The sequence below is a fragment of the Vipera ursinii genome (assembly GCF_947247035.1).
Source record: "Vipera ursinii genome assembly, chromosome: W".
NCBI lineage: Eukaryota > Metazoa > Chordata > Lepidosauria > Squamata > Viperidae > Vipera > Vipera ursinii.
The window spans coordinates 40,277,124-40,303,021 of NC_139522.1; the positions used below are offsets into that span (position 1 = coordinate 40,277,124).

Genomic DNA, 25,898 nt, shown 5'->3' on the forward strand with positions numbered 1-25,898 from the left:
ACAATGTCAAAGACATCACAAAAATAGTTAATTACATCATGGCTCGTGCTCTGAATTGTCGGCAATTTCAAGTACTACTTGAGGAGGTTCAGGCACAGTATGATTGTTTAATTATGTACAACAATGTCCGGTGGCTGAGCAGAGGACGAGTCCTGGAGAGATTTGTGGCCTGCTTGGATGAAATTCGGCTTTTTATAAATGAAAAAGGGCAAGAATATCCACAGCTCACTGATACGGCCTGGCGTACCAACCTCATGTTTTTCACAGACTTTACTCACCACTTCAGCTTGCTGAATAAACAATTACAAGGTGCAGGGAAAACAGCAAACAGAATGTTTTGTGATATCAAAACATTTGAGAGAAAACTGCAGGTTTTTGAAAGAGACCTTGAAAGTGGGCAGCTGAAATATTTCCCTACTCTAAAAGTTCATTTAGAAAATTGTACAACATTTGCAGACAATCCGACAATCCATCAGGAAATCTACAAAGACTTTTCTAGCATTGTTGCAGCTGCAAAGGTAAATTTTAGTAACAGATTTTCAGAGTTCCGTAAAATGGAGACAACCCTGTGTTTTCTTACTGTTCCAGATAAAGCCAAATTTGAAGAACTTGATCTTTCCTGTTTAGAGTGGTTAGATTTAGGAAATCTGGAAATGGAGCTACTGGAATTCCAAGAACATGCTATCTGGGAAAATAAATTCTGTGACCTGTGTGAAACACTAGAGAAGATGGAACGGATGACAAAGGACAGCACAGTTAGTTCTGAGAATGAAACCTTGAAAGTATAGAATTCTCTGCCAGATCATTTTAAATGCATAAAAGCACTTGGGATTGCTCTCCTTACTTTGTTTGGATCATCTTACGCTTGTGAGCAGCTGTTTTCAGCTATGAATTTTATCAAATCAGACAACAGAAGCAGACTAACAGATGACCTGAGTGCTGCATGTGTTGCTCTCAAAATTACAAACTATGAGCCAAGGGTAGATAAATTATCAGCAGGCATACAACAGCAAAAATCACATTAATTCTTTTACTGTTCAATAAAAACTTGTTTGTATCATTGAAAGCTCTGTTGTGTTTTTGGGAGGTGGAGTGAGTGGGGAATTTTTACTTTTTGCCTCGTGCTGTTTTAAAAAGAACGCACCCCAATGCCCCCCTGCATAGCCAGAAGCCTTGCGCCATCTGCTGCTGTGCTCCCCCAGCCTCTTTCCCTTCCTTTGAAACAACCCCCCCAAATCCTTCCGTTCCTTCCTTCTGAATTAAAAAGAGAGAAAGCCAAGTTTTTTCTTTTGGGGTCTTTACATATTTAACCTGCAGCTAGAAGGAAGTGGGGAAGAAAACCATGACGAGACACTCTTCTGTTTTAACTTTTTTTCCTTGTCACTTTTTGGAGTTTTCATCCTGCTTTTGTGAGGGCAGCGTTTGGGAGGGGGTGTAGCTGCCCTTCTCCTCAAAGCCATCAGCTTAGCAAGGTGGCCGCCTGCCAGCACTCTTCCCCCTCTCTGAGGCTTTTGCGGGGGGGGGGCTGTTCGGTTTGCATTCCCCTCCCATCTGCTGGGTGGTTGCAGCAGGTTTTGGTCTCTTCTGTTGTGCTTTGAGGTTACCCACGAAGAACAATGGGGGGGGAAAATCCCCACTCTGGTTACTAAGCTTGCTTAAACCCTCTTCCACCTCCTCCTCACCGGAGCCCCCCTTTGTATGCAACCCCAGCCCCTGCTTCACCTTGCTCCACGGCAATGGCACCCCTGCCCTGCGCCCTTGCCTCACCTCACCCTGCAGGATGAGCCTCCTACCCACTGCCCCACCCGCCAGAGAACCCCTGGATCTCCCCCAATCCTGCCTGCCCAGCCCCCACAGGCATCCCTCCCCAGGAGCGACATCGAGGTGGCCACGCTCACCCAGGTCACGCCCACCCATGCTACCATGACTACTGTAGCCATGCCCACTTGTTGGCCATGCTCACTTTAGTGGCCACGCCCACTTTGTGGCCACGCCCCTGGGATGCATAAGTGAGTGTCGGGTTGCAGTTTGGGCACTCGGTCTCAAAAAGGTTCACCACCACTGTTTTATGTCATTGTTTTTGCATTCTCTTAATACCCACAAAGAGCTTTTAAAAACAGTGTTTCTAAAGATAATGCTCAGGTTGAGTCCCACAAATCTATTAGCATATGGCACATTAACACATGAGATTTCATTTTTTATTATAAATGGAAAAATATTACTGCACAGTAAAGTGGAAAAACTTCATTTGTGAAGCTAACACAACTCACCCCTTTTAGTTACCCCTAAATTTCTTCCACAAAATGCAGATTCACTTCTAATTACCAGTTAGCTCTAGAACAACTTGTGAATATAGCTGTTTAAGGGCTCTGCCTCCCACACCCGATTTGTTCCTGCTGGGCCCCCGAAAAGGGCCTGAAGTTCTCCCGCAGAGGGGGCCCTTGTAGATCATGGGGAGACAATGGTCGACCCACTTGATCCAAGGAAGCCCTTAGAACCGACAGGAGAAAGTCTGGCTGCACCCATGCAGCCAGTCGGAAGCTGCTGACCTCCAGAGAAAAAAAGCGGTATTTAACAATCACGAACAACATGTTTGAATCTGGGTGAGATTATTTTCCTTCCTCTACGATTTTAAAACCTGTTCTTGGGGGGAAAAATGATCTGAAAGCAAGGAAACTCCCAGAACTAAAGGGAGGGGGGTTTTTTCCCTCCCCCCCCTCTTCCAGAATAAAAGCAGCGGTTTAAGCTTTCTTGGAGAAAAATAGAGAGACTATAAAATTAATTTGGACACAATAGAAAGAAAAAAGTTTGGGGAGTCATAATCTTTTTTTTTCCCCCTTCATGGATTACTGCCTTGTCGTGGCGAAGGGGCTTGCGTAATTCAATGAAGCTATGAGCTATGCCGTGCAGGGCCACCCAAGACGGACAGGTCATAGCAGAGAGTTCTAACAAAACGTGATCCACTGGAGAAGGAAATGGCAAACCACTCCAGTATCTTTGCCATGAAAACCCTATGGACAGTACCAAAAGGCAAAACGATATGACGCTGGAAGATGAGCCCCTCAGGTCGGAAGGCGTCCAATATGCTACTGGGGAAGAGCAGAGGGCTAGTACTAGTAGCGCCAGAAAGAATGAAGCGACTGGGCCAAAGCCGAAAGGACGCTCAGCTGTGGATGTGTCTGGTGGTGAAAGGAAAGTCCGATGCTGTAAAGATTTTTTCTCCATAGGAACCTGGAATGTAAGATCCATGAATCAAGGAAAGTTGGACGTGGTCAAACAAGAGATGACAAGACTGAACATCGACATCTTAGGTATCAGCGAACTAAAATGGACAGGAATGGGTGAATTTAATTCAGATGACCATCAGGTATACTACTGCGGGCAAGAATCCCTCAGAAGAAATGGAGTAGCCTTCATAGTCAATAAAAGAGTAGGAAAAGCAATACTGGGATACAATCCTCAAAATGACAGAATGATCTCAGTTCGAATCCAAGGCAAACCATTCAATATCACAGTAGTCCAAGTCTATGCCCCAACCACCAGTGCTGAAGAGGAAGAAATTGACCGGTTCTATGAAGCCCTACAGCACCTTATAGAACTAACACCCAAAAATGATGTCCTTATCATCATGGGGGATTGGAATGCTAAAGTAGGAAGCCAAAAGATAACTGGAATAACAGGCAAGTTTGGCCTTGGAGTACAAAATGAAGCAGGGCACAGGCTGATCGAATTTTGTCAAGAGAATACGATGGTCATAGCAAACACTCTTTTCCAACAACCCAAGAGACGGCTCTACACATGGACATCACCAGACGGTCAACACAGAAATCAGATTGACTATATGCTCTGCAGCCAAAGATGGAGAAGCTCTATACAGTCAGTAAAAACAAGACCAGGAGCTGACTGTGGCTCAGACCATGAGCTTCTCCTTGCAAAGTTTAGGCTTAAACTGAAGAAAGTAGGGAAAAGCACTAGGCCACTCAGGTATGAATTGAATCATATCCCTGTTGAATATACAGTAGAGGTGACAAATAGATTTAAGGAATTAGATCTGATAGACAGAGTGCCTGAAGAACTATGGACAGAGGTTCGCGACATTGTACAACAGGTAGCAACCAAAACCATCCCAAAGAAAAAGAAATGCAAGAAAGCAAAATGGCTGTCTGAGGAAGCTTTGCAAATAGCTGAGGAAAGGAGGGAAGCGAAAGGCAAGGGAGAAAAACATAGATATGCCCAATTGAATGCAGAATTCCAGAGAATAGCTAGAAGAGATAAGAATGCCTTCTTAAATGAACAGTGCAAAGAAATAGAAGAAAACAATAGAATAGGGAGGACCAGAGATCTTTTCAAGAAAATTGGAGAGATGAAGGGAACGTTTAATGCAAAAATGGGCATGATAAGGGACCAAAATGGCAGGGACCTAACAGAGGCAGAAGAGATTAAGAAGAGGTGGCAAAATTACACAGAAGAACTATACAAGAATGAGCTTAACGTCCCAGATAATCACAATGAGGTGGTCACTGACCTCGAGCCAGACATCCTAGAATGTGAAGTGAAGTGGGCCTTAGAAAAGCTGAGCAACAACAAAGCTAGTGGAGGTGACAGTATTCCAGCTGAGCTATTCAAAATCTTAAAAGACAATGCAGTAAAAGTGCTACACTCAATTTGCCAGCAAATTTGGAAAACTCAACAGTGGCCACAGGATTGGAAAAGATCAGTTTACATTCCAATTCCAAAGAAAGGCAGTGCCAAAGAATGTTCAAACTATCGCACCATTGCACTCATTTCTCATGCTAGTAAAGTCATGCTTAAAATCCTACAAGCTAGACTTCAGCAGTATGTGGATCGAGAACTACCAGAAGTACAGGCAGGATTTCGAAGAGGCAGAGGAACTAGAGATCAAATTGCCAACATACGCTGGATCATGGAGAAAGCTAGGGAATTCCAGAAAAACATCTACTTCTGCTTCATTGACTATGCTAAAGCCTTTGATTGTGTGGATCATAACAAACTGTGGCAAGTTCTTAAAGAAATGGGAGTACCAGACCATCTTATTTGTCTCTTGAGAAACCTATATGCGGGTCAAGAAGCAACAGTGAGAACTGGACATGGAACCACTGATTGGTTCAAACCTGGGAAAGGAGTCCGGCAAGGCTGTATACTGTCGCCCTGCCTATTTAACTTATATACAGAGCACATCATGAGAAAGGCAGGGCTAGATGAATCAAAAGTTGGAATTAAGATTGCCGGAAGAAATATCAACAACCTAAGATACGCAGATGATACCACTCTAATGGCAGAAAGTGAAGAAGAACTAAAGAGCCTCTTGTTGCGGGTGAAGAAGGAGAGTGCAAAACTTGGGTTGAAACTTAACATTAAGAAAACCAAGATCATGGCATCTGGCCCTCTCAATTCCTGGCAAATAGATGTGGAAGAAATGGAGGTAGTGACAGATTTTATTTTCCTGGGCTCCAAGATCACTGCAGATGGGGACTGTAGCCAAGAAATTAAAAGACGCTTGCTCCTGGGGAGGAAAGCCATGGCAAATCTAGACAGCACACTAAAAAGCAGAGACATCACCCTGTCAACAAAAGTGCGTATAGTCAAGGCTATGGTCTTCCCAGTTGCAATGTATGGCAGTGAAAGTTGGACCATAAGAAAGGCTGAGCGCCAAAGAATTGAGGCCTTTGAACTATGGTGCTGGAGAAGACTCCTGCGAGTCCCTTGGACTGCAAAGCGATCAAACCGGTCAGTCCTAGAGGAGATCAATCCCGACTGCTCTTTAGAAGGCCAGATCCTGAAGCTAAAACTCAAATACTTTGTCCACCTAATGAGAAGGAAAGACTCACTGGAGAAAAGCCTAATGCTGGGAAAGATCGAGGGCAATAGAAGAAGGGGACGACAGAGAATGAGGTGGCTGGATGGAGTCACTGAAGCAGTAGGCGTGAGCTTAAATGGACTCCAGAAGATGGTAGAGGACAGGAAGGCCTGGAGGAATGTTGTCCATAGGGTCGCGATGGGTCGGACACGACTTCGCAGCTAACAACAACAACAACAATCTTTTTTTTAACCTTTCTTGGAGAGTATTGGAGCAAAACTTAAAGAAAAAAAAACTTTTTTAGTTGGAAAATTACAACACACCTATTGACATCCAGTGGGGGGGGAAGAATTACACGAATCTCTATCTACATTTTGTCTGGAGTGAAGGAACTTGGCCTGAAGCCCAGACATAGATAACAAGACTAAATCCTTTGAAGTCTCTGAACTTCATAACCTTGTAGATTGCAGCTGGAAAAAGAAAAACTTTTTGGGCTTTTTTCTGCAAGATGGATTACAACTAAAACTACAAACTATTTTGAAGCCATCTGGCTTCCTCAGATTACAATTATTATTTGACCTGTAATTTTATAAACTAGAGACAGACTAAATGGCAAGGAACTATGCTACAGTAAGACATTTTGGATTATAATTTTGGCAGATTGGCAATTTTGGATTTTGGGACAATTGGTTACAGCTGGAATCAGAAGATAAAAGTGAAATATAAACTTTTTTCCCTCCTCATTTTTTCTTTTTCCTTTCCTTTTTCCTTTTCTCTTTTTTTTCTTGTTGTCTGGGGAGCCTATTGCAAGGGTGTCAAACTCAATTTCACTGAGGGCCACATCAGGGTTGTGGTTGACCTTGGGCCAGGTGGTCGGGATGGGTGTGGTCAGGGTGGGTGTGGTTGAGGTGGGCGTGGCCAGCTCGACATCGCTTCTGTTGGGGGCACCTGTGTGGTCCGGGCGGGGCTGGGGGGATCCAGCCTGGTCCTCGAGCTCCCAGGGCACCAGCCCAGCCCAGGCCTTCTGTCCCAAGGGGGTACCCTGCTGCGCTTACCTCCTCTTCAAAGCTGCTGCTGCTGTTTTTGCTCTCCTTGGCCAGGTTGCTTATGATGTGTGTGGGAGGGAAAAGTATGTGGGTCAGAGGGAGGCCCACTCCCTCTCCATGTCAGGAAACTTGGCTTTGTAACTAAAGTATCCTCAGCAATAGGATGGGAGATCACCAGGAGAGATCAGGAGGAGGAGACAAGGGGATGGCAAAAGGGCAGCAGGGCTGCTGGTGGTCAAGTGCTAAGGCAGCACTTCCCTCAGACCTTCCCTCTCTCTCATTGTAATCCCCTTCCTTCCTTCCTTCCTTTTTCCCTTTTCTTTTTCGTTCCCTCTTTATTCTTTATTCTTCCTTCCCCTTTCCTTCTTTGCTCTCTTCCCCTCTTTCCTTCTTTTTTGTCTTTTTTCTTTCCCTTTCTCCTTTCCTGTCCCTTCTTGGATGCTCAAATGCAAAAGGGGAAACATTTCTCGATGCCTCCTTGCCTTGTGATCAAATGCCACTTTTCCTAGTAGTTTGTGGCCACTTAAAAGACTGAGAACAAACCAGGCTCAGTTTATCCCGTGCTTGCATTTAGTGGGGGTGTCCACAGACAACAGTACAGCAAAACTGTCAAAATGGTGGCTGTGATAGTTGATCAGAGCTCCTCTGTTTTTTATGTGCAACAGCTTTAGCTTTTATGAGCAGAGGTAGGTTAGCTGTTTTTCTATTAATACATAATCCTTAAAAGGGCTCTCCTGTAGGAAGCCTGCCTTGGTCTAATTCAGACTGGAAATATACCAAAGGAAAATATTTTTCCTCACTCTGCTTTGTCCTGTTTTCCCCACTGGAAATGGCTGTTTGCAACATGCAAGGAGGGGATACTTTCCTAAGAGCTCACAATTCAATAATACCAATGTTAACTTGGATTGCCAACCATGTTCTGTCTGTGACAAAACAGAACACAAAACAGCTTTCTCCTTTGAACTGAGGCATTTCCAACCAAATTGCCTCTCCCTCCCTCCCTCCCTCCCTCCCTCCCTCCCTCCCTCCCTTCTCTCCTTGCTTTTTTTTTTAAGCTGCCAGAGGCTCCAGGCAGCCAGTGGTGGGCAAAGGCTTCCCCTCCCCACATCATTGCCTCTGCATGGCTTAGCTCACCTCTCCCAGACCCACACATGTATTTGTGTGTGTGTGTGCGCACGCACACAAAGGTGTGTGTGTCTCACCCCTTGCAGCCCCACACCCTCAACAGAGACCTTCTGCGATGGCAGGCTGCAAACTAATGAAAGCTGGTTTTTTTGGAGTACTTGTTTCTTTTTCTCAATGTACTGCCAATTGGATCGTGCCCTGCCCCCCTCAGCTCCTGCCCCCAGCCCCGTGGAAGGCTGAAAGAAGCTCCCATCACAGCTTCTCTAGCCTCTCCCGTTCTTTTCCTCCCCAATGTCACAGCCTGGGGCTGCAGGTGAGATCCCCCCCACATGCATGCGTGCGCACACACACACTCACACAAACACGTGCGCAGGTTCTGGGAGAGGTGAGCTGAGAGCCATGGAGCAGGAGTGTCATGGTTCTGACTAACGAAACACTTCAAAGAACTTTCAGGCATTGTTTATCCTAAAGAGTCTTTAATCGTGAAAACAAAGCGTCGGCACAGCATGGTGGATGCCAAGATCTGAATTCCCCTCCCTTCAGCACCTAATATCTGGCACTATTCCCTCCTCCAATTAGCAGTCATAAATTACATTCTCCAATCAGTTTGAAGGACTAAGCTTCCCTTCTGTTCTGTAACACGCCATTTCTTATCTTATTAAAACCCCGGGGAAACATTCTTCCTCCTCCCCCCAGCATCATCTAATTCTAAGAGCAAAGCAATTTAAAGGAAAAGGCTGCCTCTTTATATTGTCAAAGCAAAAACATCCAATGTTTGCAGCGTTGACAAGGAGGAAATGATAGGGGAAGGGGTCAAAATGGGAGCCTCTGGCAGCTTAAAAAAAATGTGGAGCAGTGGCTTCCCTTTTAGTCCACCCTCCCCTCCATTGCCTCCATGCCGGGATTGACTCTATGCCTGCCGAAAGGGCAGTTTTGCTTCCAACCCACCCCCCCATGCCAGAAACCACACACTGTCACTGTTCACCTGCCGTGTCCCCCCGACAGCCCCTGCGATCTCCTATCACACACTGGCAGGCAGAAGCCCCATGGCCTAAAAGTCCCATTCTGTCTTCTCCATGCTCAGGAAGGGGTAAGAGGAGAGGGAGAGACGGGCAGCGTTGCTGGTGGCCATGCTGCTGCTGGCTGTGGCTTTTCAACTTGGGGGCGGGGCAATCCCAGTGAAAGGGAAACCTTGCAGGCTGTGAATCAGGCCGGCGAACAAGGTATGGAGGCGCTAGTGCGGAGGAAGGCGAGCAGAACCCACAACGGAGGTGGTGGAGGCCACCAGTCCTCCACCTGACTCTCAATTTTCACTTTAGGCACTTTCACTGTCTGTGGTTTGCGGGTTCTAGGAGCTTGCTTCTTTACACTGTTTTTCCTCTGCCCTGGACTCTGGGCTACACACAGTCTAACCATCTCTGCCTGGCACTCCAACAAATCATCACTTTTTTCATCCAAGGCATCCACTCACTGGTCAATGTATGGAAATTGGTCACTATATTTCTTATCATCCCCAGCTAGGACTCCCCATAATGCATCCACAGTCTCTCTTCTGAAAGAACCTTGTGGAGACCAGCCTGTTCCTAAAGCTGGTCATACTTGTTCACACAGAAATTTCAATTTAGTCTTATTTTTTTTGGATATTTAGGATTACTAAAATAATCATCAAATTCCTTTAACATGCATGTCAACGGTGTGTTGGGCACATTCTGACGCCCCCCCCCCCCATACTAATACACTGCTGTTGACTCGCAGCCCCGGAATTCACGACCACTGACGAAAATTGCAATGGCTTAACCACCCACACAACCTAACACGGACTACTTTAGGAACGCCGTCCCGAGTCCAGGAGGGTGATCAGTCCCCCTCTTCTGTCTTTAAATGAGACAGGCACCCCAGAGTTTAACAAATACTCGCCTGAAACGCGTTGTCCACTTCCCCGTCCTGGCCAGGAATTGTTCAGACCACCGTTCCTAAACTGCAGAGTTCTTGGACTCGATCAGAGCACCATCGGTACCACGGAGCTGCCACTGCTGTCTCCCGGAGGCTGGATCCCCCGTGGCGCCTGGAAAATGTTCAGGAGTGACTGCCCGATGGGCCCGAGGGGTCGAACGGTCCTCAGCAAAATGTTGCCTCGACCTTAGGTCCCTTCGTGGTCGCCATTTGAAGTAGGAAAAATTAACAGAGACCAGGCCAAGCTCTTCAATGTAGGAAAGAGTTTATTTGCAAAGGTTCAAACTGCACCAAGCATTACAATGTCTGAACCCTGAAAGGTTCAATGCATCATACATTTATCCAGTTACAAGTATTTAGTATTCATACGTCATAATATAGGTGTTACAGGAAGAGGAATAATATATGGTAATGTAGATAACATCATATAGAGAAGTGAAATATGCTTAGTACAGATAAACAACAGAAAAAGGAGTTTTCAGCAAAAGGAGTTTACATGTGATATATGGTTGCCTCAGAGGAAAACAACAGGATGCATATGTCTGGGTCAAGATAAAAATACTAACGGCTGAGCACAGCTGTTGGCTGACAAGTAGAGGGAAGTAGGCCATGGGTCAGAGGCCTAGGCCTCAAAAGCTCTACCGCAGCCTGAACCAAAGTTTCATACTTTCTTCAGGAATATGTTACACCTGAGTTGGTACCTGGGCTTGCACCGTCTCACAGCAAAGCAGAGCCGGAGGAGAGGCTCAGTAAAACGGGGAATGGCCGGGCATGATGGGTGAGGCTGGGAAGGGTGGGGCGAGGCCAGGAGGGGTGGGGCACGGTAAGGCAAATGAGCTGCAGCTGCTCCTGCGCACCACCAGCCTCTGAGCACTCACTATTTCCTCTGCGTGCACCGGGAGGGCCCCCAGCCGGATTGGGGTGGGCCAGGGATGGGGCAGTGGGGGCTTTCTGGAACAGCTCCAGGGGCCAAATTTGGGCCCTTGATGGGGCGCATCTGGCCCATGGGCCTTGCATTTGACATGTCTGGCCTATTGGATTATAAGTTTTTAGTCTCAGAACTACTTAAGGACAGTGAAAGCTTAACTGTTGGTGATTTTCTTTGGAGAAGGCTCTATAGACTATTAATTTTGAATAGTAGGACCTTGCGGATTATAAATTTTCACTGAGCGATAATTTTGGATTTAGGACAACTGCTCTTGTAGTGAGCCCCACAAACAGAATTGGATTACAAAAATTCTTTTTTTCTTCTTCTTTGTTCTCCCTTCTTTTTCAGGGAGTTTATTGGACTATAGAGACTATACATAAGAACTATAAGAGTTATTTAAGACAAATTTAAATGATATATTGTGGTAATGAATACAAGATTAATGGTTTGGTATAAGGAAGACATCTGGGAAAAATTTGGGGGGGTGGAATTAAAAATGAGTGTTCCGAATTTAGCTAAAACAGGCAAGAAAACACCCTCAGCCCCATCCTCCACGTCTGCAAGCCCTGAGTACCAGAGATCAATCGAATCAATGCTTCAACAAGAAAAATTTAACAATTTCCAGAAGGAGATGCAAGCAGCATTACAAGCAATCCAAGAGGCAATCTCCTCACACAAAGAAGATACAAGGAAAAACCATGAGACAAAAGACAACTTTGAGAAAATGAATCAAGAAATTCATAACATAAAATCTCAGCTAGAAAGCTTCCGACAGATGGTTACAAAGAATGTACAAATAATTCAGTAAATAGAAGACAAGTCACTAGAGACTGATCAGAAAATGGAAGAAATAAAAGATGAAGATCAGAGGCTGATGCAGGCAAATAGAGAATTGGAAGATTCAATGGCAGTTTTGGAAATAGAAAAGGCATCTTATTTTTTAAGATTTCAAAACATAATGGAGGACAAAGAAAAGGATCTCGTGGATTTGATGTCAGAGCTATTGGCTAAAGCACTGGAAATTGGGAAACAGGAAATGGAAGGATAGACCAGATATTTCAAGTCAATTCAAGCTATGCGAGGAGAAATAAAGTCCCTAGAGAAGTACATGTTAGATTTGTCAAAAGATCTATGAGATGAGATATTGAGAAGAGTGAGAGATTATCCTCTGCATTATAAAGAAAAGGAAGTCTTGAAGCAGATCCCCAGGAGGATAAGAAATTCAAGAAGAGAATACCAATTCCTGACCAGAAAATTAATTGCAAAAGGAGTGAACTTCAGATGGCTGATTCCGGAAGGGATTTTAATTAATTGGGATATGAAATGATACAGATTGGACACTTCACTCAAGGCAATGGAATTTTATGAGAGATACAAAGCTTTTTTGGAAGGGGAAAGTCCGGAATTTCATGCAGAATCAAAAAAACAGGAAGAGATAGCAATAGAAGGAAAAGCCAAACCAAGGGAAGAAGAAACAGAAAACACAAACATAGAAGAAGGGGCAAAAACAAGAGAACAGAGACAGATAAGAACAACTAGGAGAATAAAACCTAAATATAATTGAAGATGAAGAAGGAAAATGGGATTCTTTCAATGAATATAAATGGATTGAACTCCCCCGCAAAAAGGAAAAAAAGTACACAACTACGAAAATTAAAAATGGATATAGTGTGTCTCCAAGAAACACATATTAAAAGACATTACAAACTGTTGGAACAACCGAAAATCGGGAAACTTCACTTCACACTAGCACAACAAAAGAAAAGAGAAATAGCTTTATATATCAGAGACAATGAACCCTAAACTACTCTATGCATATGAAGAGGGAAGAATATTAACGGTGGAAATGATATATCAAAAACAGATATTGATGGTAGCAATATATGCTCCTAATAACAAACAAGAAGAATTTTATCAAAAATTACACAAAAAATAGTGGAATTGGAATATCAAAATATTTGTTTAATGGGAGACTTTAATGCAATAGTAGATGGAAAGCTGGACTACAGAAGTAGCAAAATAGGGGGGAAAAGGAAGGAATACACTGCCTAAGATTTTCTTTAAAATGGCAGAAGAAATCTGTCTACAGGATATATGGACAGAAAAGAACCCCCAAAAATCACAATATACATTTTACTCAACCAGGCACAAATCATGGTCTACAATTGATATGATATGGATATCCCCTGAATTAAGCACAATTATAGAAGTGATTGAGATAGAAACCAATATATGGGCAGACCATCATCTGATAAAGATGACTTGGAGAGGAGTTAAGAAAAAACTAAGATGGTCTCTGAATCAATCTTTACTGAAAGAGAAAGAATTTATACAAATGGCAACAAAGGAAATGGAATTTTTCTTTAAAATAAACAAAAAAGAAGAGGCATCGCTGCAAAATGTGTGGGATACAGCTAAAGCAGGGGTTGGCAACCTGAAACAGCAAAAATCTGTAGACAGATTTCTTCTGCCATTTTAAAGAAAATCTTAAGCAGTGTATTCCTTCCTTTTCCCCCCTATTTTGCTACTTCTGTAGTCCAGCTTTACATGGGGCTACCCTTGAAGACCACTCGGAGGCTCCAACTGGTACAGAATGCAGCCGCGAGAGTTGTACTGGGGGTCTCCCGATACTCCCATGTCACACCTTTGCTCCGCGAGCTGCATTGGTTGCCAGTTGTCTTCCGGGTGAGGTTCAAGGTGTTGGTAATGACCTACAAAGCCCTCCATGGCATGGGTCCAGAATACCTTGGGGAGCACCTGCAGCCGGCGTCAACTTCCCTCCGCCCAGTACGCTCCCACAGAGAGGGCCTCCTCAGGGTGCCACCGGTCAAAGAATGCCGACTGGTGGCCCCCAGGGGGAGAGCGTTCTCTGTGGGTGCACCGGATTTATGGAACCATCTTCCGGTTGAGCTCCGGATGGCGCCCGATCTCCGCTCCTTCCAGCGCGATCTTAAAACCCATCTCTTTAAACAAGCTGGCCTGGCCTGATGGGACGGGGTGGGATTTTTTATAAATGACTTCAATTTTAAATTTGTATTATTTATGGGCATTGTTTAATCATGTTTTAATAATTTTAATTTTTGTATCTAATTTTTATGTATTGCCCTGTTCACCGCCCTGAGTCTCTTGAGAGAAGGGCGGTATACAAATTAAATTAATAAAATAAATAAATAAATAAATAAAAGAGCCAGTCGGAACTGGTTCCGTCACACACACAAAAAACTGGGAGCCACAAAATGTATGCGCGTGTTCACATGCAGAACAGGCTTGATTGAAGAGTGGCGCCTAAGGCAAGACGTGCACCAGCCCTGCCCCTGTCCACCTCTGGTATGGATGGCTCTGCCGTCCTGGCTTTTCCTCCCTCAGAAAAGACTGCTCTCCCCCCACCCTGCGCTCTCTCTCTGGGACTTTCTTCTTTCCGCCTTTTGGTGTGAAGGTTCCAAGGGAACGGAGGAGGAGGCCGACGGGGAGAAGAATCTTCAGAGGCTTTGTGAAAGAGGGAGACAGTGGTGGGATTAAAATAAAATGGACGGGGGGGGAGGTTGAGGAAACCCAGCAGAAGCCTACATAAGAGGACGAGCAAGTAAGGCAAGATCAGGGAGAGGAAGAAAGCTTTCGGGGCTTGCCCAGCAGGCAGCTGCTCCCCGCTCTCAGAAATCACCACAGCAGGAGTGGAAAGAAGCGGGGGAATGCCTCTCTCCCCAGTCTACCAAGCAAATAAAAGTTGAATGCAGTGGCTGGCAGGCAGGGACCACGAGGAGCAGCCAGGATTGGAGGAGCAGAAGTCAACAGTGCCAGAGGAGGAAAGAAAGGAAAAGTGGGGATTTTTAAATAGTCACGCCCACTTTTTCCCCTTATTTTTTTGCAACAACCGGTTGCAGATATCCACATGCTTGTCAGGTTTGAAAGCCTCCGTTTAAGTCCATGCATGTGCGCAAACATAGGCTGACTCCTCCTCTCCTGCCCTTGCTGCCTCTCTTGTCACTCTGCCCATCTCTCTACCACTTAAAGCCATCCTGCACTTAAAGCCAGACCCCCTCCTTCTTTTCCCTTTTTTTTCTCTCTCTGTGTGTTTGTGTGTGTGAGAGAGACCAAGACTGTTGCTTTATCAGCGAGCCACCACCACCTCGTCTCCTGCCCTTCCTGCCTCTCCTGTGGAGACGCATTTGCCTCTCTCTGCCACTTAAAGCCATCCTGCACTTAAAGCCAGACCCCCTCCTTCTTTCCCTTTTCCCTCTCTCTCTCTCTCTCTCTCTCTGTGAGAGAAACCAAGTCCATTGATTTACCAGCGAGCTACCGCTGCCTCATCTCCTGCCCTTGCTGCCTCTCCTGTGGAGATGCATTTGCGTCTCTGTGTCTCTCTCTGCCACTCAAAGCCATCCTGCAGCAGTTTCAATCGGCCCCAATTTCCAAGCATCCCCATGGAAGTCAATGGAGGTCCGCGGCGCCTCGAAAGGCCAGCCGCGGCACCTCCAAGTCTGTTTTAACGGCAAGCCACCGCCTCCTGAAGCTCCGCACTACCTTCTTTCACTCTGAACCGCGGGCCGCGAGGATTCCTCTCCCCACAGCTGCCACACCAGTTTGTCCCTCACCCTGTTGGTGCTGCGAGCTGCGGGGATGCCTCTGTGAGATGATCTCACGAGGACGATGGATCGTTAAGGTGCTTCCAAGTAAAAAGCATCACGCAGAGATGCAATCATATTAGCTTTATTCAATGATAGATCAAAGAGAAAGAAATACTTGGCATGAAAGCATTCATGCCTGCATGTGAGAGAGAAACAAAATAAAAGCAAGCTAGCATTACATAACTAAAACAGAAGAACTAGAAGCTAGGAGTAGAATCTTAAGAGAGACTAGAACTAGAACAAAGAGCAGCCCCTCGTGCAGAGGTACTTATGGGGGGGTCTTGGTCCCTCCCTGACCATAAAACACTCTGCCAATGGGGTCTGTCGGGGTCTGAGACCCTTGGCTCATCAGTGGAAGCAAAGAAGCCTCTTTGCTCCAATCTGATGACCTTTTTGGGGAACTGCCATGGCTGGCACAAAACATCTAACAATTCCCCTTCTTGCCAGCCAATGACAGGGACCAGTGAATGTGTGTGAGGGGCGAGCAGGTGTCATGGACATGCATAAAAACATTCAGAAGACCAAACACAAACGCTTACACAGAAGGTTGTGCCGGTCAATGGGAACAGGTTTGGTGAACAGATCAGCTATCTGGTCAGTTGTGTTGCAGTGCTCAACATGAATGAAACCCTTTTTGGTAAGCTGCCTGACATTTTTATAGCGTATGTCTATGTGGCGAGACCTAGATCCTACTGCATAAGCACCCGAGATTGCAATTGCGGCCGTGTTGTCCTCTAGAATTTGGATGGGCAGAGGAGGAGATGCCCAGATGCTTGTTATCAGCTCATTGAACCAAGTCAAATCATTGGCCGTGTCTGACAGGCTGGCATATTCAGCCTCGGCCGTGGAGCAAGAAATAAATTTTTGCTGCCTAACATGCCAATGTATTGGACAGCCATTTAGCAATATGAGAAAACCAGAGGTGCTCCGTCTACTTTTGGTGTCGCCAGCCCAGTCTGCGTCTGAGTAAGCGGAGAGCTGAGCCGTCTTCCCCTTCTCTAGTTCTAGCATAAGGAGGGCATCAGCTGTGCCCTTAAGGTATCTAAGCACCCTTTTAACAGCAGTCCAGTGGAATTGCTTTGGGTGTTCCACGTGCCTGGACAATAGATTCACGGCTAAAGCTATGTCAGGTCTGCTCCAATTGCTGATGTATAGCAAGGAGCCAATCACAGATCTGTAAAGCGTGTTATCTGTGAACTCAGGACCGTCCTTATGAGTGTGGTTGTAAAAGTCGCTTTGCATTGGGCTATGCATAGGATTAGATTCTGTCATTTTGCATTTGGCCAGTAATTCCTCTATCTTTTCTTTTTGAGATAGAGCGAACCCCTCCTTAGTGGCCAAAATATGCACACCCAAGTACTTGTCAACCTGCCCCAAAGACTTTAGAGTAAACTTTTCTTCCAGGGCCTTGGCAAATTCATCACACTCTTCCTTGTCAGGCCCCACATATAACCGGTCGTCCACATAAACTAACACCCGTTCTGTGGTACCCTTGGAGTTGCGTGTGAAGACACATTCATCTGCATGGGACGCAGTGAAACCAACTCGTTCTAAACTCTTTCTAAGACAGTCATACCATAATTTCCCTGACTGCTTGAGACCATATAACCCTTTGTGGAGCAACCATGTATTTCCCCCTTCTTGCTGGTAGCCAGGAGGAGCCCTCACGTAGATCTGCCGGTCCAAGTTGGCGTGGAGGTAAGCCGTCTGGATGTCGAATTGGAAGACTTCTTCTCCCAGAGCGGCTGCAGTCACGAGGGCGGCCTTGACGCTCTCTGCCCAGACGGTTGGAGAGTACGTCTCGGCGTAGTCCTCCATATAGCGCTGAGCGAAGCCCTGGGCTACCAAACGGGCCTTATATAGGTAGAGGCCATTGGCAAGTGGTTTGGCTTTGTAAACCCACCTTGTGCCAATGACTTTCCTCTCCTTTGGTGGTTGCTGGGGGGTGAAGACTTTGAGTTTCTTTAAGCTCTGCATCTCCTTCTCCATCGCGAGCTGCCATTTCTCCTGCTCTTCGATGGGCAGCTCCTGGATGTCAGAGAAGGATTTTGGGGTGACCACAACGCTGTTGACAGACGCGATTTGCCCAATGTCAATTCTCTTTGGCGGGACCCCTTTGTTGGACCGCTTTGACCTCCTTACCTTCTGCCACTCACCGCCCTTTTCTTCCGTGGGTCTCTGAGGCGTCGCTGGGGGTGAAGACGGCGTGTCTTCCTCTGTGGGACTGGACGCATCTTCGTCTTGTTCCTCACTTTCGTCGGTGGCAGGGTATGTGGTCGTCTCAGGTGATGTCGAGGTCGGTGTGTCCTTGCTGGGTCGGTTGGCATATGGGCTCAGATCATTCGAGTGGATCTGGGTCCAATTGGAGTCCTCTTCGAAAGAGGCAGATTGGGAGGTCACAGGCCTGCCCCCTTCTCCCAGGAAATGATAGGCCTTGGAGCCAGGAGCATAGCCCAAGAACCTTAGTCTCTGGGAAACAGATCTCCCCTTCTTCCGCAGCTGCTTGGGGATGTGCACCCATGCGTAGGAACCAAACACACGCAAATGTCCCAGATTTGGTTTCCTACCGTGAACCAGGAAATATGGGGTCTGGTTCACAACACTGCTCCAGGTGTGGTTTAAAGTGTAATTGGCGTAGTGGACTGCTTCCCCCCAGTATGATTCTGCGACACCAGCGTCTGCAATCAGACTACGCATCATGGTTTGCAGAATTCCATTTCTTTTCTCAGCTACACCATTTTGCGAGGGGGTGAATGGTGCAGTAAGAAAATGGCGGATGCCCTTACGCCTTACCCAGTCCTGGAACTTTCGGGACATGAACTCAGCCCCGCGATCGCTCTGCAATTGTGCGATCTTGGTCTTATACTGGGTCTCTATAAAGTTGTACAGTGACTTTATGGCGTCAAAGGCTTCAGATTTTTCTGTGAGGGTATACACGTGGCCGTATCGTGAAAAATCATCAACGGCAGTGAGAAAATACTTTTTCTTTCCTAGGGATGGTGTGAAAGGCCCAACCAGATCAACATGTACTAGTTGGTACGGGTACTGAGCTTTACGCAATGACACCTTTGGGGTAGGGGCAGCCTTCCTCTTTGTCTTCTTGCAAATGGCACAGTCCAGAAACACGTCACAATCCTTGAGCTGGACTCCCTCAGCAAATTCTCCCATCTTTTTAACTACAGGGAAGCTCGCATGACCTAATCTTCTGTGTAATAGGTGGGCACACTTATCGTGGAGCGACTTCCCCACTGACACCCTCTTGGCTCTAGTTGCTTTGAGTGGTGCTGTAGGTGCCTGCTGAGATTCAGGTTCCTTGCCCACACTGCCCTTGGAAAGCCTTGGGGCCCCTTCTGAGGTGGGTGGGCTCTCAGGAGAAAAATATGGTAGGCCATTTATGATGGCTATATTTCCAATGACCCTCTGGTTCCGGGTGACATGACCTCCCCCCTTGCGAAATAAAACTTCCACCTTGTCATCGTCACATAATTTGATAATGCTTAATAGGTTGTTGGCGATGGAGGGGGCATGTAAAACACCTTCAACTTTTCCAAGTCCAGGTACAGAAACAATCCCCTCCCCAACAATTGAAGCGGTATCACCATTTGCCACTTTGACAGATGAGTTAATTTTCTTTAACCTTTTAAAACCTTGACTCATATTAGTAATGTGAGAAGAAGCTCCAGAGTCCAGTAACCATAAGTCAGTGGAGCTATCAGCCTTTGTTGTGGGGGTGAGGGAACAAGTATGCAGAAAATTTCCCTTGCCCCTGCCACGCCCCCTTCCTTGCCCCTTGCCCCTTACTTGATTGGGACCATGTTTGGGGGTTTGTTGTTGATGGGGGCAGTCTTTCTTGAGGTGCTCCTCAGAGCCACAGATGGAACACTTAAGTAGAGCATTAATTTGCTCTGAGTTGTGGCGCCCCCTTCTGGCTTGCTGAGTGGTGACTCTGGCGTATTCTCCTGCATCTCGTCTCCTTCTATCTTCCTCGATGAGTCTCCCTGTGAGGTAGGACAGATTTATGTCGTCCCTCCTGGCCGCTTCGAGTGAAACAATGAAATTGCTCCAACTCCTGTCCAGGGAAGCAATAATGACCGCGACCATGTTCGCATCAGTTACTGGGTAATTTCTGGACATCAATTCTGCCCTGAGTGCCTTTAATTTTGCAAGATGTTCAGGCATGCTGGCACCAAACCTCAGTCTGGTTGTATAAAATTCAGTTGTATGTCTGGTGATGGAACCAATGGTATCGCTGTTGAATAAATTGTATAATAACTGCCAAACTTCACCAGCTTTGAGTCCTGCTGGAATGCTGGAGAACAAGTTATTATCCAGCGAACTGAGCAGAGTCGAGTAAGCCTGCAGGTGTCGCCACTCTTCTCGAGGTCCCCATGGGAGAGAAGGAGGTTTCTGAACCATTTCTAGAGTCCCATTCTTTAAGAGATATACCTGTATATCTCTACTCCAACTGTTGTAATTCTCCCCCCCATGTTGCAGCTTTTTAAAGTCACTCGGAAGATTGGTTGTTGGGGAAAAATCAGTTCCGTTAGCATACATTTCAGAAGTGTCCATCGACATAAAAGGGAAAGGGAAAGGGATCCCTCTAGTGGTCGAGGAGGGAATTTTTTCTTGATTATTTGTTAAATCTAAATGGGCGTGCCCGGAAACCATGTGATCCGGGGGAGGGCGTTGTTCAGGATTTTTCCCTTCTTCCCATGAGGCATAGGGGGGGTGGAGCCCAGATTTGCCGGCTTGCATTTGGTTCTTTGTTGTATGCTGCAATGATTCCTCCTGAGATCCCCTGGGCACTGGATTTTCAGGATTGCCTGATTTCCTTTGAGAAGCCCATCGCTGGTCCTGAAGACCTGAAGAGAAGGTGGGAGGCCGCGGGGGTTGATTGTTGGTTGATTGTTGGGAGGCTCCAGGCTGGACTCCCCCTGGCAGTTGGGCATTGGGGAGAGGGTAGGAGGCCTTGGAGGAAGGCTGGTCGCTCCTGATGTCTTTTTGGCCCCCAGGGCGGCAGCTAGGACCTGGATGGCAGTTTCTATTGCTGCTGTATTTGTATCAGCCTCGGCTGGACAGACCTCATCGCCATCATAGGACTTTAGGCTTTGTGGTGGGGAGGACCCAGGAATTTGCATGCTACTTTGAACCGCACCGAACTGCTCGTTGACTCTCGCGGCATCCCAGAGCTGGCCCAGCCTCGGCCGATGGGCCGCAGTCCACACGGTCTGCTCATCGGGCCGCCCGGCTTCCTGGCAGCACATCTGGCAGGGAAGGTCTGCTAGGGAGGTGGCGGTCCGGCGTTGTTTCCACCCTTGTTCGTGTGTGTGTCAGACCCACGGGAATGGCTGGTACAGGCAGCCAGCAGTCCTACATTGTTTCCCCCCTTGTGCGTGTCAGAGCCACGGGAACGGCTTGAAGAGGCAGCCGGCGGTCAGGCATTGTTTCCCCCCCTCATACGTTTGTATGAGTGTCAGACCCGCGGGAAGGTCTGCTAGGGAGGCGGCGGTCCGCCGTTGTTCCCCCCCTCGTGCGTGTCTGTGTCAGACCTGCAGGAACGGCTTTTAGAGGTGGCGGCAGTCCGGCGTTGTTTCTCCCCCTCGTGCGTGTGTGTGTCAGAGCCAGGGGAATGGCTGAAAGAGGCAGCCGGAAGTCCGGCGTTGTTTCCCCCCTCTGTGCTCCGGCTGTGCCGACGATGTCAGAACCACCCCGAGCTGCTAGTTGACTCTGGCGGCATCCTGGAGCTGGTGCGGCCGGCATTGTTTCCTCCCTCGTATGCGTGTGTCTGTGTGTCAGACCTGTGGGAACGGCTGGTAGAGGCGGCGGCAGTCCGGCATTTGTGTGTCGAGCCCCGTGGGCCCGACATACAGGAGGGGGGGAATGCCGGACCGCCGCCTCCCTACCAGCCGTTTCCTGCGGGTCTGACACACATACAAACATACGAGGGGGGGAAACAACGCCGGACCGCCGGCTGCCTTTTCCAGCCGTTCCCACGGGTCTGACACACATGCAAACATACAAGGGGGGGAAACAACGCCGGACCGTCGGCTGCCTCTTCCAGCCGTTCCCGCGGGTCTGACACACACACGCACGAGGGGGAGAAACAACGCCGGACCACCGGCTGCCTTTTCCAGCCGTTCCCACGGGTCTGACACACATGCAAACATACAAGGGGGGGAAACAACGCCGGACCGTCTGCTGCCTCTTCCAGCCGTTCCCGCGGGTCTGACACACACACACATGGGGGAAACAACGCCGGACCACCGGCTGCCTTTTCCAGCCGTTCCCACGGGTCTGACACACATGCAAACATACAAGGGGGGGAAACAACGCCGGACCGTCGGCTGCCTCTTCCAGCCGTTCCCGCGGGTCTGACACACACACACACGGGGGAAACAACGCCGGACCACCGGCTGCCTTTTCCAGCCGTTCCCACGGGTCTGACACACATGCAAACATACAAGGGGGGGAAACAACACCGGACTGTCGGCTGCCTCTTCCAGCCGTTCCCGCGGGACACACACACACGCACGCACGAGGGGGGAAACAACACCGGACCGCCGGCTGCCTCTTCCAGCCGTTCCCGTGGGTCTGACACACACACAAACACGCACGAGGGGGAAAAACAACGCCGGACCGCCGCCTCCCTAGCAGACCTTCCCTGCGGGATGTGCTTCCAGGAAGCCGGGCGGCCTGATGAGCAGACCGTGGCCCATCGGCCGAGGCTGGGCCAGCTCTGGGATGCCGCCAGAGTCAACAAGTGGCTCGGCGTGGTTCTGACATCGTCGGCACAGCCAGAGCACAGAGGAGCCAGCAGAGGCGGGCCAGCAACGCCGCCGGGGCAAGGCGTCCCTGCGGCTCGCAGCACCAACAGGGCGAGGGACGAACCGGCGTGGCAGCTGTGGGGAGAGGAATCCTTGCGGGCTGCGTTTCAAAGTGAAAGAAGGCATTGCGGAGCTGCAGGAGGCGGTGGCTCGCCGGTAAAACAGACTTGGAGGTGCCGCGGCTGGCCTTTTGAGGCGCCATGGACCTCCATTGAGGATTGGGGACGGTTGGCAATTGGGGCCAATTGAAACTGCTGCAGGATGGCTTTGAGTGGCAGAGAGAGACACAAGAGACGCAAACGCGTCTCCACAGGAGAGGCAGCAAGGGCAGGAGATGAGGCAACGGTAGCTCGCTGGTAAATCAACGGACTTGGTTTCTCTCTCTCACACACACAGAGAAAGAGAAAAGGGGGGAAAGGAGGAGGGTGTCTGGCAGCACCCAAGACTCCATATGCTGCTCAGAAACACCACCACCACCCCCGCATGCCCCATCTGACCGACCCACTCACCTTTCCAGCAGTCCTCCCGTCTCTTCCTCCGCTGCTGCCAAGTGCAGTCTGAAGAAGAAAAGAGGTTTGTGGGCAGTCCCACAAACCGAAGAACTTCAACCAATCAATTCAAACTTCACAAGTTTTTTTTCTGTGAGAAGTTTGAATTGATTGGTTGAACTTTTTTAGTCCCACTTTTTTTTTCTGGACTGCACATGGTGGCAGAGGAGGACTGGGAGCCGCAGGAGACAGCTGAAAGAGCCGCATGTGCCGTGTGCTTAAAGCATACTTTAGAAGTTTGGCTATAACTTACATGCATGGTGAAAAACAATAAAGAAAAAATGCAACAACAAACAAAGTTAAAGAAGGAATTTATAAAATTGGAATTGGAACTACAGAGAGATCCACAAAAGAAAACTCTTAAAAAGCAAATGGAAATAATAAAACACAAATTAAACCTAGCAAATGGCCCAACAAATTAAACAGGAAAAACAAAACTTTTTTGAAAATGCTAATAAACCAGGTAGGTGGTTAGCATACAAATTGAAAAAAAGAGAAAAAATTGATAAACAAACTGCAAGATTCAAAAGGCGATTTACAATTCCAAAATGACAATCAACAAAATCAAAGACTTTTATGACACACTTTACAACACAGAAATTTTGAAAAATAAAGTAATATGTCAACTTTAGAATAAGCATGGTTGCAGCCATCTTTTTCCTTCTCATTCCTAGTTGCCACATAGCATGGAGGGAGGGGTTTTGCCAGGTGTTGCATTAGACAAAACAGACTTTCTCTCTCGGACTTTCTCTCATGGGAACCAAGGTCATTGGCTGCTCCTGAGACTGCAGGCTGGGCATTTCATGAAAAGCCCAACAAGCTGAGTGGGGAAACGTAGTTGCTTGCATAGTTTTAGGGGTGGGATTTCTTAACTTTGTATTGGGGAATTGTTATGCATCTCTTCAGACTTGGTTTTACTTTTGAAGTACCAATACTCTTTATCAATAAACATGTTCTTTGAGGAATTTGCAAGCTTCAGAGTTCTGCTTTGTCTGTCAATTGGAACATTGATATTAAACCAAGTCTCATAAAACTTTGTTTCTTGGGGTGCTGGGCCCCGGCCGCCTACCCACTCACTTTTGGGAGAGTGGTAAAGACCCAGTGAAAAGTCGAGATGGAGGAGAAAGTTGAAACTGTTGCTAGCGGCAACGGGACTCAGGCTGTTGGAGTGCAGACTGGCGCTCCAGCCATTGAGGGGTCACTAGCAGGGGCTCAGCTGAAAACCAGGTTAATCCAGCCTGGGAAACTGGTACCGCTGGAAGGAGCTACAGCCTTAGCAAAACTCTTCCAAGCCGAGGCTGCCCCTCAGCGCAGGACCACTCCTGTAACCGCTGGAGAGCAGCTTTTATTGCTACCGTCCCAGGTTTCTTCATCTGTGGATGGAAAGAAAGGCAAGGGCTCAATGGGATGGGATGACTCCAGAGCGGCTCCCAGTCATCCTCTGCCATTTGCAGAGACAGAGAGGGGCACTTGCACTTCCCTTCTCTCTCTCTCTGTGTGTGTGTGTGTGTGTGTGTGTGTGTGTGTGTAACTCACGCTGTTCTCCGAGAAGCTGACAAGCTTATTAGGCGGGGCTCCTGCCTTTGCTGTGTCTCCACATGAAGCAGGAAGCAGCAGAAAGCAGGGCAAGAGAGCCAGCCCAATAAGAATGTGTGTCAGCTTGTCCAAGAACAGCATGAAGCCGGCTTGCCAGGGAGAGAGGGAGGGAGGGAGGGAAAGAGAGGGAGGGAGAGAACTCATGCACAGCAGCCTCTATTTCTTTTTAATTAAACTCTTCAATCAAGTTCCCCCCTAGCGTGCGCATGACTTTTGCAGCTCCCAGTGTTTTTTTTCTCTGGGAAATGGGTACAAGTGGCTCTTTGAGTATTTAAGGTTGCTGACCCCTGGCATAGCCCCTATAGTAGTACTTGATTCAGTTTTGCTCTTTTAAACAGCAGAGAAAGGAATTTAATCTTTCAAGGATCTATTCTTATAAACTCTAACACACTGCAGAACAATCAGTCCCAAGGGTGGTGGTGGCGGCAAGGGAATAGAATCTAATGTAAAACAGATGATGGCTGATTTATTCATCTTCATTTTAGCTGTTGATACACAAACCTGTTTTGTAACTGTGGGCAAAAAGTGGTAGAAAGCTTCTCTTGACAGTGGCTTCATTTTTAAAGTCACTTTTAAAACACTCAAGAAAACAAGTTGGAAGCTTAAACAGCTGACAACAGTGGCTCAAATCAAATGCCTGCATTTTGACCTAAATCACAACTGGAATGCCACCAACATCAAATTCAGCTGTTCTTTACAGCTTTTGGTTCATTACTGTTTGCTGGAAATTTGAGAAAATCATATTGTAATCCCTGTTTAAAAAAAATGGACAAGCAATTTGGTAAAATAGTGTAAAAAGCAAGCAGTTACTTCTTTTCTAGTCAACCTACTGGTAGAGTAAGAAAAATGAAAAAGAAACAGGACAAAGCTATTTCTGAGCCTTAGTTTGGCTGTCTGCATCGTTTATTTTATTGAAGTTACATTCCTGAAAAAAGTAAGAACCCTTTAGCTTATAGATACTATATTTATAACCACAATTCAAAAGCCAGAAATGTTAAGTACAAAACAGTAGCTTGCCCTGGTTAGAAGCAGATTGACACTGCTCTTTCCTCCATTTGTTCCCTAAATCCAGTCTTTATTCAATACATCCCCAATTCAAACTGATGTCAACTTAATCCATAATTTTGAGAAGTTGAGCAGATAAATATATCAGTTTTCTTTACCACCCCATCCTCACTAAACTACAGTTCCAACAACCTATTTAATATATTTCCATACTTTATATGCAGGTCCACTCGCAGTAAGGCACACCTACAGCTCAGCAGGCTTCTCAAATTCTCTTCATACTTTCTCTTAGATAAGAACGTTCCAAATTGTCTTCCTTTTTGTACAACCCACGACAGACATAATCTGAACCTTAACAACTGCCCCCTCTACCTACCCTCCTTCTAACTATGAAGCTTTCAGCTTATCATCAATCCCCGTTCTCCAGGTG

The 25,898-nt window shown here is 47.1% G+C and overlaps 1 protein-coding gene across 1 annotated transcript in view; it reads right to left on the minus strand.

The window, feature by feature from the left end:
• LOC310648303 (uncharacterized protein) overlaps positions 1-25,898 on the minus strand; it is a gene marked incomplete at its 3' end in the record, with an annotated part of 505,350 nt that overhangs the window by 478,711 nt on the left and 741 nt on the right. The window lies entirely within an intron of this gene.